The sequence below is a fragment of the Sciurus carolinensis genome, chromosome 6 (genome assembly GCF_902686445.1).
Source record: "Sciurus carolinensis chromosome 6, mSciCar1.2, whole genome shotgun sequence".
Lineage (NCBI taxonomy): Eukaryota > Metazoa > Chordata > Mammalia > Rodentia > Sciuridae > Sciurus > Sciurus carolinensis.
The window spans coordinates 39338993-39355650 of record NC_062218.1 but is presented as its reverse complement, the minus strand read 5'-3'; the positions used below and the strand labels follow the sequence as shown (position 1 = coordinate 39355650).

The following is a 16658-nucleotide window of genomic DNA, read 5'->3' as shown; positions in this document are numbered from 1 at the left end:
ACAATTTGGAAAACCTTCTCCTAAATTTGTTACATGTAGTTTTTGAATTAACCTTCAGAAAGACACTATAGAGTGGATTTTCTTCCCAATTTTAAAAATAAGGAAATTAAGACTGTGGTAAAATTACTAGAGCTGCTTCCAGGCTCATGATACCATTTTGTCCACTCTACCTAACAAATGAGAATGGAAATGAAAGGACTGAGGTCTTGTCAATGGAATAAGGATGAAAAAGAAAGAGCTTTATTATTATGTCTGGCTCATTAAATCTTGCTGCACATTCTTTCCCATTCCTGTTTCTGGCTTGCGACCATGGTCATGGAGATAGTGGAATCACAACACAGAAGGAATTTGGAATTCCTACTTGGGGCAGAGACACATATCTATGAAGAGTATTGTTTGAGTGTGGTGGCACATGCCTATAATCCCAGTGGATCAGGAGACTGAGGCAGGAAAATTGCAAATTTAAAGCCAGCCTCAACAACTTAGAGAGACCCTAAGCAACTTATTTGGGATCCTGTATCAAAATAAAACATAAAATAGGCTGAGAACGTGGCTCAGTGGTTAATTGCTCTTGGGTTCTGTCCCTGGTATCTGAAAAAAAAAAAAAATTGGTAATCTTTGGACTTTAAAACTTGACATGATTAACCCATGTTTTTTTTTTTTTTTTTTTTAAATTCCCTGATCCTTTTTTTTTTTTTTTTTTTTTTTTTGCGGTACTGGGGATTGAACTCAGGGCAAGCACTCTACCAGCTGAGCTATCTCCCCACCCCTAACCCATGTTTTATTAAAAACCTGAAATATAAAGATTTAATTGTTTAAACTATCATCATCACCCTAATTAATTCACTGATTGACAAAGGTTATTAGATTGTTCAAAGTCACACATTTCTATAAATTATGTGCAAACAAATCCAAGCTGGTTCAATTTGACTTTATAGCCTGTGCTTTCTTAATTTATTTATGGGGCACCCCTTACTAAGTGTAATTGAAATTTTTTTTTTTATTTTCAATTTCTTGTTGTTTTGGTTGACTATTTCCTATTATAAGTGATACTAAAATTACTACAGTGATGTCTATCATGGATATTTTCAAGGTTATGATAAATGCAGAGGTCCTAAATAGGACATGTTTGGGAGATGAGTACAGAGAATTGTATTTCTAGGTTATTGATTGTAAATAGTTATTTTGTGTTTTTGGTATTATGCTTGTTTTATTTTATTTAAAAGTTAATGGAAAAATGGACCCAGAAGATGTATTTCTTTCTTTTTAAATTTTAATCTTTTTTTTTTTTTTTTTTCTTTTTGGCATGCTGGGGATTGAACAGAGGTGCACTCTCTACCACTAAGTTATATCTTCAGCTCTCTTAATTTTTAAATTTTGAGATAGGTCTGGCTAAGTTGCCCAGGTTGGACTCAGACTTGCAATTCTGCCTCAGCCTCCTGAGTAGCTGGCGTTCCATATGTGGGCCACCATGCCTGACTACCAACCAATTATCTTTTTTATTTACTGTAGGAGCCAAAGAATGTATTTTCTTTACATTATATCTATATGCTTTTCCTAGATTTTCAGGGTAATTTACAGCAAAAATTATAGTTTTATTAGTATAGAAAACTTGAATTTTGTGGCCAACTTGTAGCATCAATGAATGTATCATTTTGGAAACGTTCTTTAACCCATCCAAGAAAGAGTCCCTATATTTGTAAAGTGAAAATAGTATCTTAATCATAGTGTGAATGTGAAGTAAATTATGTAAGCATAGTTTCTACCACATGGCAACCACATCAATAAATCATATCAATGTTTATTATGGTGACTATTGATGTTTTAATTTTTTACTCATTTGAAAATAGCATTAATTATTAGCACTTAGAAGAGTGTGAACTGTTGTCCAGTTCCTATATTGATCTTCTGAACTGGTTTGTGGTTTTTCCATTAAATATATTAACAATTTACTGAAAGTCACTTAATCTCATAGATTGTGTTTCATGTATAAAGATGAATGTTACAGCCCATAGACCATGGCATTGCTGTTCAAGAATTTGTTTAAGAAGTGTTATTCCCATAATTTATTTACATTCCCATAATTACATTCATTTATATAATTTATTATATTCTTGTGAATTATAATATTTGAATACAAAATTTAAGTCTTCCAATACTTCAATATACAAGTATTTGTATATACAAGAACCATCTTTAAAAAATTGTAAGCCAAAACACATCATTTTGTTATTTTCCTTTACATACCTTGGAGCCATCCATGTAAAATTATTTGGAACAATGCTTTTAAAGACTTTCTTTTACTTTAGATGATGAGTTTTCCCATTTTGGTGTTTGTAATAGAGTAACCACTGCATTTTAAGCCATTTTAAAGTCATAACCATGAAAGAGTCATTTCTAGTAAGAATTTCTTGAGGGGAGGAATGAGATCAGTATCTCATACTCATCCCTCACGTAGTGTGAGCAGAGGAGGGACATGACCCAGGTGGTGGAAAAGATCAATTGATACCAATCCTTTTATATTTGACTTTTAAAAGAGTTTAATAATTTTGGGAAATATTTACTTTTCTAATTAGATTATATTTAAACAATCATTGAAGTTTTATTAAGCACATAACCCAATTATATCTAAGGACTTTGGTTGGACAATTTGAATAGAGGCTGGAATGATTCACTGAGAATGTTTTCTACCAGCTCTGTCCTGGAGTTTCTCAGTTAAATGCTACATTCTGTACTTACATAGGCATGTCTATGAAGCTGCACTGCATTTTTACCAAGTCTTTAATTAAGGCATAAAATTATGTCCTAATAATGTTGCTAACTTTGTTTGCATTTGGAAGAAGATATCAATTGTCCAGAGCAAGACAAATGGCCATGTGCATAAAAAGAATGTTTAAATTCCACTTCTCTGCCATCACTTCTTTGTTTCCTCCCCTAAAGAGCATGATTTATCATATTAAAAACCCTAGAATTATTAGGAGGATGGCACTCCGCTTAAATTGCAAAGGTTTTTGTTAAACAATCAATGTAAATGTGCTTATTTTAAGTATATAGATACTTTTCTTATTGCTATTTATATCAATTTACCTGGGATGAAGGAAGCAAAACTGGTTACAGGAAGTGATGACTTTTAGCTCAGAAACTCATCAACAGAGATATAGGGAACTTTTCCAGTATATGAAGTAATTAAATTGAGGTAGTAGGAAATTTTCCAGTGCTGAAAAATTAAAATCAAATCAGCAAAGGTAACTTGCTTTTTCCTTCCTTCTATTGGTTTGAAACATATTCTACTCTCTACCTATGAATATATGCAATTTCTAACCATAAACCAATGAATGAATTTTCAAATTTGGATTGGCTACTAGGAACAAATATATAATTCTCATAGAAATATTGTTGTACTTGATAATTAGGTTCTAAAAATAATCAGCAAACCTTAAGTTATAATGCATATTACAGACTCAAAAATATCACAGAAAATTGCTAACATGTATTTTCAGAAAAGTATATGTAAAGAATTTCATATATATATCTCAGAGCACAGGGACTTTAATGTCCCATATGTTGAGGTTCTGTGGATACATCAGAAAGAGAATTCTAGTGTCTGAGAGTTGGGGTAGTGGTAATGGTGAATAAAAGCTATACAATTTCAGACAAATATTACAGAATAGAGCAGTGTACTCACTAAACTGCATTATCTCACCCACCTATATGCTATATAAACACTTCTGTATCATTAAAATATGTACATATGTTAATTGAGAAGGACTGGAAGTGAAACTGGACTCATATAAAATTATACAATAGATTTAAAATCTTCTAATCATATTTTCATTATCCATCATATCATTTATATGAGGTCACAGTGGCACATGCCTATAATCCCAGCAGTTCAGGAGGCTGAGGAAGGAGGATCACTAGTTCAAGACAACCTCAGCAACTTAGTGAAATCCTGCTTTAAAATAAAAATAAAAAAGGTTGGAATGTGACTCAGTGGTTAAGTCCACTTTGATTCAATCACCAGTATCAAAAAAAAAAAAATTAAAGCATTTTTGTGAGGGTCAGGGAGAAAGAAAACTATAAAAAAAACATAAAAATTATGAAAACTATAAAAACTTTCTCATATGTTAATTATAGTTACCTATTTTGTTCAATAAAGTTTGTATCTGCCTACATTTAATATAAAAATTCTATATTATAACCTGTCCTAGTTTAAAGATTCTTTTGCATATGAGGGGTAAATAGGAATTTTAAAAGATAATTTTGAGTCTATTTTGGAATCACTTTGATAACTACTGCTTTTTACAAAAGTTATGAATATTTTCTGTGGAAAAATCTTATGAATAAAAGAACAGAAAGAAGAAATGTAAATATTTTGATATAAATAAAAACATGCATTCTGTGTGAGAATAGGATGGGGGTGGGTTGAGAAACATAGAATGTGTAGTATGGAAGTGGAAGAACAGAAATTTGAAAATCCAAAACAGAAACAACTGAAATTCATATGTAGTACTGCTTACATGTACTGAATTTCACTCTTTTGATTCCCCTTCTCTTTTCATCCAACTCATTTAGTATTAAAAGGGCCTGTGCTTAAGGAAACAGCCAAAAAGGAGAAAGAGGAGATGCCAAAAAGATGGTTCACTGATTGCATAATCAGGTCTTAAATAATTGAGATATGATTAGATATGAAAGGCTCGTCAACACCAAGAAAACCTTGGGTAACCTTAATCCTCTGACCATTGTCAACAGGAAAAAGTTATCAGTTTCAGGTTTCCCTTTTCTCTGTTGTATTCCTTTTGGCAGCTCTTACAAATAAACATCATGTCAAGTTCCCAGCACTAAAAATTATTGAGAATCCTGGATTGTATTCAGATTGCATATTATAGGTATATTCTTATTTTTTTCAAGAACATAATCACCGATTTCATTAAAATGATAGATTTATATTATCCTAGGAAACTAGAAGATGGATGTGTAGTTAGGCATAACATGAATAAATAAATGAGAGGAATTTATCATCTTTTAAGGTAAAAATGGAAATATAGACTTTCTTCTCATCTGTAAGATTCCTGATTATCAGAGATAAATATCACCTGGAAAACAAATGCCAGTTGCTTCTGTGTCTTAGTTGCAGGCAAAAAGGAGGATTTGGGTGCCCCTTTCAAGACATGCTACACCTAACAAGAAGAAACCTAAGAGTATACAGGTTAATTTAAAGAATAGATTACAACAACCTTATGAGCACTCCCAACTCAAGTCTCAGAAGAAGTGGAAACTGCAAACATACTGTTTTGAAGAGAATTAAAGTCCATTGGGTCAGACACTTAGAATAATTTTTTAAGGCTAAAAGTATGTGAAATATACGAATAACAGATGCCATTCAAGTTTGGAGGATAGTGACAGTCAATGATGATCTACTGGAGAAGTGAATTTAATACTTACTTGAAATTGAGAATACTTCTTAGGCAAAGGGTGGAGTCTGAGAGCATTAAACCAGGACTCCAAAAATAAAACAGTGACAATGATTAAAAAAGCAATTACTATCCTGTGAGTGTGATGGAATTTGTTAGGACTCTGTTGTCAAAATCTTAAAGAATGAGTTTCAATTATTCCATAAAGTCTGAAAAACTTATCTGCAATCAGATGGAAAAGCATTTACAGGAATTACTTCAGGTCTCTCTATTTCCAACTTCCAAAAGAGGTCTAACTCCTTCAAAAGGTTGAAAACTTCTGCTCTATATTATGAACTTTCTCCCAGAAAATTACTTTTTCACAATAACTCACATACTTAAAATTGATTGTCCAAGTTATTGCATGTTTTATGCTAAAATAGAAACGTTTTGGCCAAGATAATTGCCCTCATCTACCAGTTAGCTGAATTTTTGAGAGAAAGTACCATATTTGAATATCTCCTTTAAGGCAAGTTCCTGAAATAGTACAATGTATACATTGGAACATTATTCAGAGTTCTTATTTAAAATGTCAGATTGAGACAAATGGAACTAATTAATACTTATTTTATTATTAAGAATTCAATGGTAGGACTTAAATTTTAGTGATAATACATAGATAACTATTCAAAACACTCTGGATTTCTTAATCATAATTTTTAAAGTTACATTTTGTTCTTATTAAACAAATACAAAATAAAGCCAGGGTTTTCTTTTTTTTTTTTAAAGACATTTCTCTTTTATGTTGTTCTATATAAAATAACATTAAAGAATATTCTAATTTTTCTAAATTTTATATTAATTTTTAAGGGCACATACCTTTTATTTGTGCAGAAGCAATTTGATTATTATAAAATCAAATAGATGAACAATTTTAAGACACTTAAAAATCATTCCCTATTCATCTTGTATGCTTTTCACTTTCTACTAAAATAGTAAGCTGCTGGGTGCACACCTACAATGCAGTGGCTTGGGAGACTGAGACAGGAGGTTTTCCAGTTCCAAGTCAGCCTCAACAACTTAATGAGACTCTAAGCAATTTAGTGAGACCCTGTCTCTAAAAAAATAAAATAAAAAAGGACTGAAGATGTGGTTCAGTGGTTAAGCGCCACAGGTTCAATTCCCAGTACCAACAAAAAAGAGAGAGAGAGAATAAGTTAATTATGGGATACAAAAATATAGATTAACATCTTAATCTTTATTAATAATTAATTAGCCTTAATTATTATTATATGTGGTAAAATGGAATCAAGAAAAATGTTTCATCATAAGAAGTTTGGTGTTAGAACATACGTCAGACATTTATATATATTTATATATAATGTATATATTCTAATACATTTTAAATAATATATTCTTTGTATCAGTATAAATGACATATTTGCAAAAGTGAGTATAAATAATTATAGAATATTGAATATACTAATGTATATTCTTGAAATGTACTTGGATAAAATTGAAATGGAATTTCAGTTTTCATTTTAGAATAAAAATTTGACATATTACAATAGATAGTTTTATTTCTGTACTGTGGACTTCATTCTTTCTGTATTCACAGTTACATGATTGTTATGCAGATATATGACTTTAGACTTTGGTAGATAGTTTCATAGGGAGATAGTTACTTCAATGTCCTTTGCACTATATTTCCTACATTCTCATGGATGTTTGCTGACAGAATGTATAATATATTAGAAAAAGAGTTCAATTTAAAGAGAAACTAATGCTAAGGAGGTAATTTACCTATGAGAGTTACGGTTCTTTTTCAAACTGTTGCTAATTCTGGACTATTCCTAAACCCTTGTAAAGCACAAACTTTATCCATTCATTTCCTGAAACTCTATTCATGACATTCCATCTTCTCCAGGATGCAGTGCTGAACTATTAACATCATAGTCCACATCTCTCTTGATCTCACCTCAGCTTACCCTGGCATCATATTTGGACAAGATCTTTCTACACAAAGTTCATAAAGTTAATCCTCAAAGAAGCCTCTCTTCTTCTCCTACACTTTATACTAGACTAGTATTAAATTTTGTTTTCAGGTCTGTCTCCACCATTAGACTAAAGGATCTCCAAGTATCCTTGGAGAGAAGGGTGATACTCATTCATTTGAGTATCACCTAGAATTAGTACATAATGTGGTGTAGGGACTCCACCATGGTTGATCAAATATATTCACATACCAGTCTGAGTATAAATAGTATTGCAACTTCTATAGCTGGGTTCTTAAGACTTAACGATCAAAATTACAATAGAAAATAAAGTACAGTGTTAAGATATGCCCATTGACTTATATAAGTTATTCGTCTTATTCCTCCTTGTGAAACAGCTACCATTTTGAAGACATTCTGAGGATCATTACTGTCCATAATCCAACAAGTTCAAAGGGAAAATAAGCAGCAGTGTAGAGATGCCATTCTGTTTTTTAACAACAAAATTTTAACTTTATTTATCCATCTCACTGCTGTGAAGAACGTTCGGATTTCTCCAAGTTTTGTTGTTATTGTTATTATAAATATTGTTTTACCTGCCTTCATGTATACATTTTGAAATTTTTCTCTTCTGAGTATGCCTTAGAACAGAATTGCAATTTAGGGGAAATAGGAATCTTTGGCTTTACAAAGTCATCCAAATAGTTTTCCCATCAGCAGATGAGAGTTACTCTTTTATATCCACATTAACACATGGCATTGTCCTCTTTTAATTTGTATCACTCTTAGCCTTGGTATTTCATTTGGTTTGGATTTCCCTGATTACTAAGAAGATTAAGCAGAGTTTCAGTCTGTAGGTCACTTGAGTTTCTTGAATGTCTTTTGCCATTTTTTTCTCTCACTGATTCAGAGTTACATGTAAGACATAATTAAACACTTAGCCAATATCTTTATGTAGTCTGTAGATTGTCTTTATACTTGTTTCTTCCTATTTAAAATTTTTTCCTTTTGATGTATAGAAGTTCTTAATTTTGATAGGATTCAATTTATTATCTTCCATTGTGAATCTGTGCTTTTGTACATGTGTCTTTTCTACCCTGCATCATGAAGTTATTTTTTGTCATATTCTAATTTAAATTATAACTTTTTGATGGGTTAAGATATCTTTCATATGAAAATTTTTTTCATATATTGTATTAATATTTCTTAAATGCATAGGTAAGTTTTGTAATTTTATCTTTTATTTAATTGATCTATTTTTAAGTATGCTAATACCAATCTATCTGAATTACTATATTATTACATTAAATATTTAAATCTTAGAAGAGTGATTTCACTCTTTTTGAAGTATCTTGATTATTTTCTTCTTTATATAAAGAAGTAATCCATCATCAATGCGCTCTCTCTCTCTCTCTCTCTCTCTCTCTCTCTCTTTCTCAAACACACACACGCACACCCACACACACCCCAGTTAGGACTTTGGTTAAAATTAAAATGAATTTGTTTTCTATTAACTTATGGATTATTATAATTCTTGAATAAAATTTTATAATTTCTAAATAGTTTGTAAATCTTTTATTGGATCTACTCCTAAGTATATAATTTTTCAGTTGTTACTCTAAATAGTAACTTTTTAACTTTCATTCCTAATTATTTGCTTGTGTGTAGAAATACAATTGACATTTGAAAATTGGTTTTAAATCCTATGACATTCCTAAATTCCCTTATTGATTTTAATGATGTGTTTTTAAATTCCTTAGGGTTCCCAATATAAATAACCATAACCAATTAGAATTTTGCTTCTTTGTGATCAGTATTACTATTTTACATATGCTAGGACCTTACATACATTGATGAGTAGAGAAACTGAAAGAAGATATTTTCTTGTTCCTTATTTTAAAAACAAGGCTTTAAAATTTTACCAGTGAATATGATCTCTGATGGTCTTTTGATTCTTTTTATTAAAGTTAAGAAAATGTCCTTCTAATCATAATTTTTGAGTTTTCACCACATCAGTTATTGGATGTTATTGAGCATCCCTTCTACACCTAACAGGGTGACTCTGCTTATGTATATTCCTTCATCCCTTTTAATCTGTAATGTGTCAAATTAATTACACAGGAGAATTTCTGGTGTTGAGCCAAGTTTGTACCTTGCATTTCTAGAATAAATCCAATTTGATCTTGATATCTTATTCTTTTATATCTTAATCTTTCTGCTTTGCTATTATTTTTGTTTAGTGTTATTTGCAGCTATTTGTGTTTTCTTTTCATAAAATGATACCCTCTGATTTGGGAATGAAAGTCATTCAAACCACATAAAATAGGGAATACTTCTTGTTATATTTCTTAAAAGGTTTTTGATGTCTTTCTTGATTACTTCCTATTTTGCCATCTGATTCTGATATTTTTTTCCTTGAAAATATTTTTGATGATTCAGTTTTCAAATTTTGTTTCTACTTGAGTCATTTTTGTTTATTTATAATATTTTCCAAAATAATCCTTTGCCAAAATTTAAAAATTAGCTTAAATTTTTTACAAATTATTTCACATGATCATTTTCATAGGTTATGTTTTTCAGTATTTTAGTACATCCTACTTATTTCATTTGTAGAATTTTCATTTTTGTTCTGCTTTAAATTTACTATAAGATGATCTTCATTTACTTTGGCTACATGTGTTTCTTGATTCATTCTTGACATCTTATTTTGTTATTTCTATTTTGACAGTTAATTTATAATTCATTTCCTTTTGGGGATTGGATTTTTCTTTTATTCCTTGCATTTTTCCTCTTCACTACTCTATTAAGGTAGCATTTTATCCTGCTTCATTTTAAAACCAGGTTTAGGCGAATGGTTTATGGGATGGGTTTAATACTGATTTTTCTTCTGGAGGTGTGGCTCTTGTGTTCTGGGGCATTTGAGGATATTTGATCCAACTTTCTACCTTCTTGAGAGTCCTGGGAATCTCCAAGCACTCTTTTCACTATGGGTTTACACCCTTTTCAAGTAGATTCATGTACCACCTAAGATGTCTGAAAACGCACTGCACATATTACAATGGTGTCATTATATTATATTGCCTTGTGATATTATAGCCATTGTAGCTTGCAAAAGCACATTTTATGATGTTCCCAGAATGATGAAATTGCCTAAAGGTGCATTTCACAGACTGTACCCTGTCAATGAGCAAAGCATGACTATATATTCTAGGCCATTAGATTTTAGTAATGTCTAAGGATAAATGCAAACTGAGTATACCATTGGGAAGCCATACTTCTTTCTTGTTCCTTTTATTTTCTTTGCTGAGGATTGAGGCAAGGCCTTGCACATGCTAGGTAAGCACTCTATCACTGAGCTATACTCTCTGACTTGTTGCTTCTTTTAATGCTTTTCTCTTTTACATCACTTTAGACATGAAATACATGTATATGCACAAAAGCTCATGGTCTGTTCTGTACCAGGAGGAGCATCTCAGTACATATACTTTGTCATTTTATCCAAAACAAAAGTCATTTGTTCTTTTAACAATTTTTACTAGCTTTATGGCAAAGGAAAACTTAAATATATAGAAAGTGAGAATTTTTCATCCAACAGATGCTTAACTAGTGGAAGAGTCATGGTGTCCTTGAGTGTGGAATCATAAACTGAAAAAATGACTGATTCAGCATTTCCAGCTCTGCTTGAAGAATATTTGACAAATTTTGAAGAAAATTTTTACATTTAAAACAAATTGTAGGAAATGAAGCTCATATTTCTCATCAACTATGCTTATCTGGTTACTTTCATTTTGCATCTTATAATTTTTATTGTTTGCGTACCGGTCAATTTTCCTGACTTTTTTTGAGTTATCTTTTTAAAATCTTCTTTTTAGTTCATTTTGTAATCTTCACAAGTGAGATTTGTTTTAATTTTATTTGCTTTATAAATAATATTATGAGTAAAACAGCTATTCTGTTTTGAAAAAGAAAACTTTTAAGTATATTACATTAAGTGAAAAATTAGTGTTGATCTTACACCATTCATTCCCCTCACTGGGTACCAAAATACAACTACCAAAATGTACATATTTCCAGATTATTCTTTTTTGTAATCATTTTCAATAGAAAAATGTCTAAAAATTTCATGAAATATGTGAATTTTTAAAACTTTTGGGTTATGCTGCCCACATTACTGTGAAACTAGTTTTCTTTAATAATCTGTTAAGGACATCTTCTCATAATGGTCCTAGAGCTAACAATACTTAAACTAATGATGCAGATTTTATTGTGTTCTTACATAATATAAATCATTATTCCTTAACTTTTGGGCATGTAGAGTGATTCCAACTTACTGCTATTAGAAACAATGCTACAGAAATTATTCTTATTATAATTTACTGATCAGTTTTAAAATTGTGTGGAGTAAATTTTAGAAAACTCATTATATAGTTAAACACCTGCATGTGTTTAATTTGGAAATATATGACTAAAATGGCATAGTGAGATCATCAAGTGTTTGATTATAGTTGGGAGTAGATAGAGGTGCCCATTTAATTTCCAACATGTACACACCTCAAACACTCTTACATGAATTCCTACTCACAGGCAAATATCTGCCTTCCTTTTATTGCCTGTTTTACTTAGATTCTATGCTTACATGGTAAGATGTTATGTTCACACATTTTCTATTGCTTCTCTTAAGTCTTAAATATAAAAAATTGAAATGTTAATGCTCACTTTTCATTTCTTGGAAAATACAGTAAAGCAAAATCAAGATTTGTATATTTGTTGAAGCATGGTGAACTTCTCTTACTTCCTTAAGCATCTCCTACCAGCAAAATAATATTATGTGATAAATTATAAACTACTAAAAGCAAATTGCTGTTTAGATGAAGATTTGGGACAATTTGATAACTATAAAACCATATTCCTATTTGGCCATGTTGTGAATTAGTTATGAAAATAGTTGGTTGGTATTTTGAAGTGTGATTTTAGTCATTGATCTTTCAACTCTCATGAAAATATCTGATAGTTATTGATTTACATTTTGCTTCAAGTTCTTAACATTAATGCATCCATTTCCTCAAATATATCATTTTTAAAAGGTTGAGTATATATACACACATAAATGTTATATATATACATATCTTCTGTGAATATATGATATATAATTCTTATATTTCGAAGAGTCATTTATCAACAGATCACAGAAAAGTAGTTGATAGAAACTTTATCAGGCATGTGGCTGGCTCCCTAATGACTCACAATACCACTATTTGTTAATAGGACCTTTTCTAGTATGTACAAAGCACAGATATTTTTAGTGTTCCTCACTGGGAAACTGAATAATGACAATACCTGCAGAATGGTAAAGACTGCCTGTCCTGGAATTTTGACTCTGCCAGTTACTAGCTCTAACCCTTAAGACAGCACTGGTAGCTTAATTATTCTCTCTGAGTATCCAGGTCTGTAAAATGGGAACAGGAGCAGTAGTTATCTCATAGGGTTGTTAGGAAGTAAGTAAATTTGGTCTAATCATTTAGAAAAGTTTTGACTGTTGGATTATTTGTAAAATACCACTCAACTCTTCCTTAATTTTGTTTATAATTCATATTTCAAAAATCACTTTCATTTGAATTTTGTATTCATTTCACAGATTTTGTGAAGCATTAATTTTGGGCTTAATACTTTGCCAAGTGTTTTGGTTGATTAAGTGTTTCTTTTTCAAATTCAATTTTTGCCTTTTATTATGTACTTATGATTAATTGAAAACTATTAATAAATGAATTTGAAAGGGCAAAAAGCCTTTAATTTCTTTGTAGGTTTATTATGTTTTTCCCCACAATTGGTTAATGCATATACATTCTGAAACAAAATGAATGGCTAACTATTATCTGTATTATCTGATGCCAAAAAAACAGAAAGAACAAAACCTTAAAACAGTTGTCAAAACATATTTTATTTCTGTAATGAAGTAAACTGGAATGCTTTGAGGAAATACCTGGCATTCATTTGCTCTCTCTTCATATAATCTCTAAACTTTGTCTTTGTGAACCTAGAATTAGAAGCTCCCTCAGACATAACTATTTTTTTTAGGCTACTAGAGCAGGTATTTCTTGGTTTCCATACATGCAGTAGTTGTAAAAGTTGCTGTAAAGGAAAAATTACTGTAAGGGAAATAGCATAAAAGAGAAATGGTTCCAAAATATTTGCTTTAAAAGTACATAAAGCAAACCTTTTACAAAAATTAAGGAACAAAGAACACACAGTACATAAAACTCTGAGTGGGCAGGACCCTATTTTTATACCACCAGTTTATACCATTGGCACACACTTGAAACATAACAAGCTTCTAATGAAAATGAGGAACAGGAAGATAACTACAGTGTGTAGTATGGGGGTGGAGTTGCACAATGGCCTTCATTATCATGTTGCTATTGGCTGTTGATTCATCCTATCAATATAAACCATTAGCCCCAAACCCCTGAATATTGCTCCCAAAATTGCAAAGAAAAAAGAAAAAAAAAAGAAAAATAATTGAAATCAAAGATACACCCATTATAATCCTTAAACTTCAATTCAAACTGGGTCATTTTGTATTAAAACAAACAAACAAACACCTACACTAAGAGAGTCTTTCTTCCTCAATAAAAACTTGTACCATGCTCTGTCATCAATTATTTTTAAACTGTGTGTAGATATTGATGTTCCATTTTTATTTTAGAGGTTGCCTCTTATCCGTGAGGGATACTTTCTAAGATGCCCAGTGGATGCCTGATACCACCAATAGTACCAAACCTATATACACTATGTGTTCTTCTATACGTATATATGATAAAGTTCGATTAATATACTAGGTACATGAAGAGATTAACAACATTACTACTAATAAATTACAATAATTGTAACAGTATGATTTTTAAAACTTTACTATTCTTGTGCTTTCGGCCAAATATTATGTAAAATAAGTGTTACTTGAGCTGAAGGGCTGTGGTACTTTCAACAGTCGAACTGAAGACTGAGATGGCTACTAAGTGACTAAAGAGTAGGTAGTATAGACAATGTGAATGCTCTGGACAAGGGAAGGATTCGCATCTCAGACTCTGTGGAGCAGGGCAGGGTGAGATGTATGACACTACTCAAAATGGTATGCAATTTAAAACTTACAAATTATTTATTTCTGGAATTTTTCATGCAGTATTTTTGGACCACGACTGAGCTTGGTTAAGGATTGACTGCAGGTAACTAATGATCCATTTTTCTTTGAATGCACATAAAATGATATGAATGTGATTTTGGCAGATGAGAAATACTATTAAATAACAAACACAATATATTGTTGCACTGATCAAAAAGAAAACCAGAAGTCATCTTATCTTTAAAAATGCTTAGCACTATAGCTTCAAGCAAAAACGAATACAGAAAGTTTGTCAAACAACTAGTCATATTTTAAAATCTATATTGGGAAGTGTTTTCAATACCTGGCAAGGTTTCATTTTGCTTTATGCTCTTCCTTGGAGCATGACATTCCACAATTGATTACCACTTTAATGGTTTTCCTGGCAGTACAGCTTTTGTGGGCAAGCCTTTCAGTTAAAAATTGTATACAGGAAACCATATATCTTATTTTCCCTCCTAAAAAAATCTAATCATTTAATGTTGTTTAGAGTTCATTTTAAACATTCTGCAGAGAACATGAAATAAATATTGAATTAAAAAAATCTTCCTGGAAGATATGCTAACATCCACTTTCATCCAATATTTATCTGTAAAACTTAGGAGCTGGATTACATCATCTTTTAGCAAACTTTCAAGTCAAATTGTCTTGTTCTTATTGTCACTGGCAACATTTTATTATTTTTGGATAGTTTTTCAGAAAAGTGCTAGAACATATTGACAATTGTTCTAGCCATTAATGCATCTGTTTTCCATATAAATTTTAAAATATAAACTTGGGAAGATGAAAGATAATTGGTTAGAAAAGTTGTCTTTGGCAAATCTAAAACAGTAAATGGATTCAAATGATATCAGATATCATGACAATGTACATTTGGGTTATCATAATTTTATAGGTCATCTTTTCCTGACTTCCTAAATTTCTAAAAGGATGAAGAGGCAGGGAATGCATAGAAAAATTGACCTATAAAATCGATCAATTTAAAGGCCTTCAAGCATGATTTAGAAATTCCTTATTTTACTCTGTATCCACCTTGAGTATTTTCCCTATTAATTGAGTGTATATTTGATGGAATTAGCCAGTCTGTGCTGATATCATGTAGGCCCAGATTGCATTTGAACACTAGCACCAAAGAGCTTAAACACATCCAGTTTCATTGACCGTTAATAAGAATAGAAATGAAATCAGACCAGAAATACCCAAACTTTGGTTTCATTGTTTCAAAGTTGTCTACATGTGCGCTTGCTCATGATTTAATGAAAGCCTGGAGAAAGTGTCTCTTAGGCACTAGAATCTGAAAAGAGGACTGCAAAGTTCTAGATAAACTTTATCTCTTAATTAAAAGAAGAAAAAGAGAAACTAACCATTTTTCCTAGTCAGCAATAATGAAGGTATTCAAGAAGAAGGGGAACTCTCAACTAATTAAAGAAAATGGAAAGTGAGAAAGGCACATGAGTTTGTTTACAGTCACAACAAAATATCAGAGACAAGGGCCTTAAACAACAAGTTTTCCTTGTTCTGAAAGCTAGAAATTCAAGTTCAAGGAGTTGGCAGGTTCGGTTTCTTTTGAGTCTTCTCTTTGTCTTGCTCTGTCCTCCTCTTTTCGGTGTCATTTCTTGACCTTTCCTCAGTTCACATGCATTCATGGGTCTCTGGGTGTCCAAATGTCTTCATTTTATAAGGACACTGGTCATATTGGATTAAAGCCTATCCTAGTGATTTCAATTTAACTTGGTGACTTCCTCAAACAACTTATCTCCAAATGCAGTATTATTCTAAGGTAATGGGAGTTAGGACTTCAATATACGAGTTTTGGCACAACTAAACTCAGCCCATAATAGTGCAACTTCTATTCTTTCTCACTTACTATTTAGAAAAGTAGATGCATTATCAGAACATATAAAAGGTTTCTTTACCACTTGAAACAAACGAAAGTTAATGCAGTAGTTAGAATCCTTAGGTATGTAGAAAGAATCATAAATAACTGGAGTTGAAAAAGTATTGTTAAAAGGATTGAACAGCCAAAATAGATATCACTATGTCTATGTGCAATATGTTTTATTCATAGGAACATATCTTAAGCTCTTACTCAGATTTGATTTATTTTAAATTCAT

The 16658-nt window shown here is 31.2% G+C and overlaps 1 protein-coding gene across 1 annotated transcript in view; it reads left to right on the top strand.

The window, feature by feature from the left end:
- The window catches only part of Hcn1 (hyperpolarization activated cyclic nucleotide gated potassium channel 1), a 377033-nt gene that overhangs the window by 76494 nt on the left and 283881 nt on the right, over positions 1-16658 (top strand). The window lies entirely within an intron of this gene.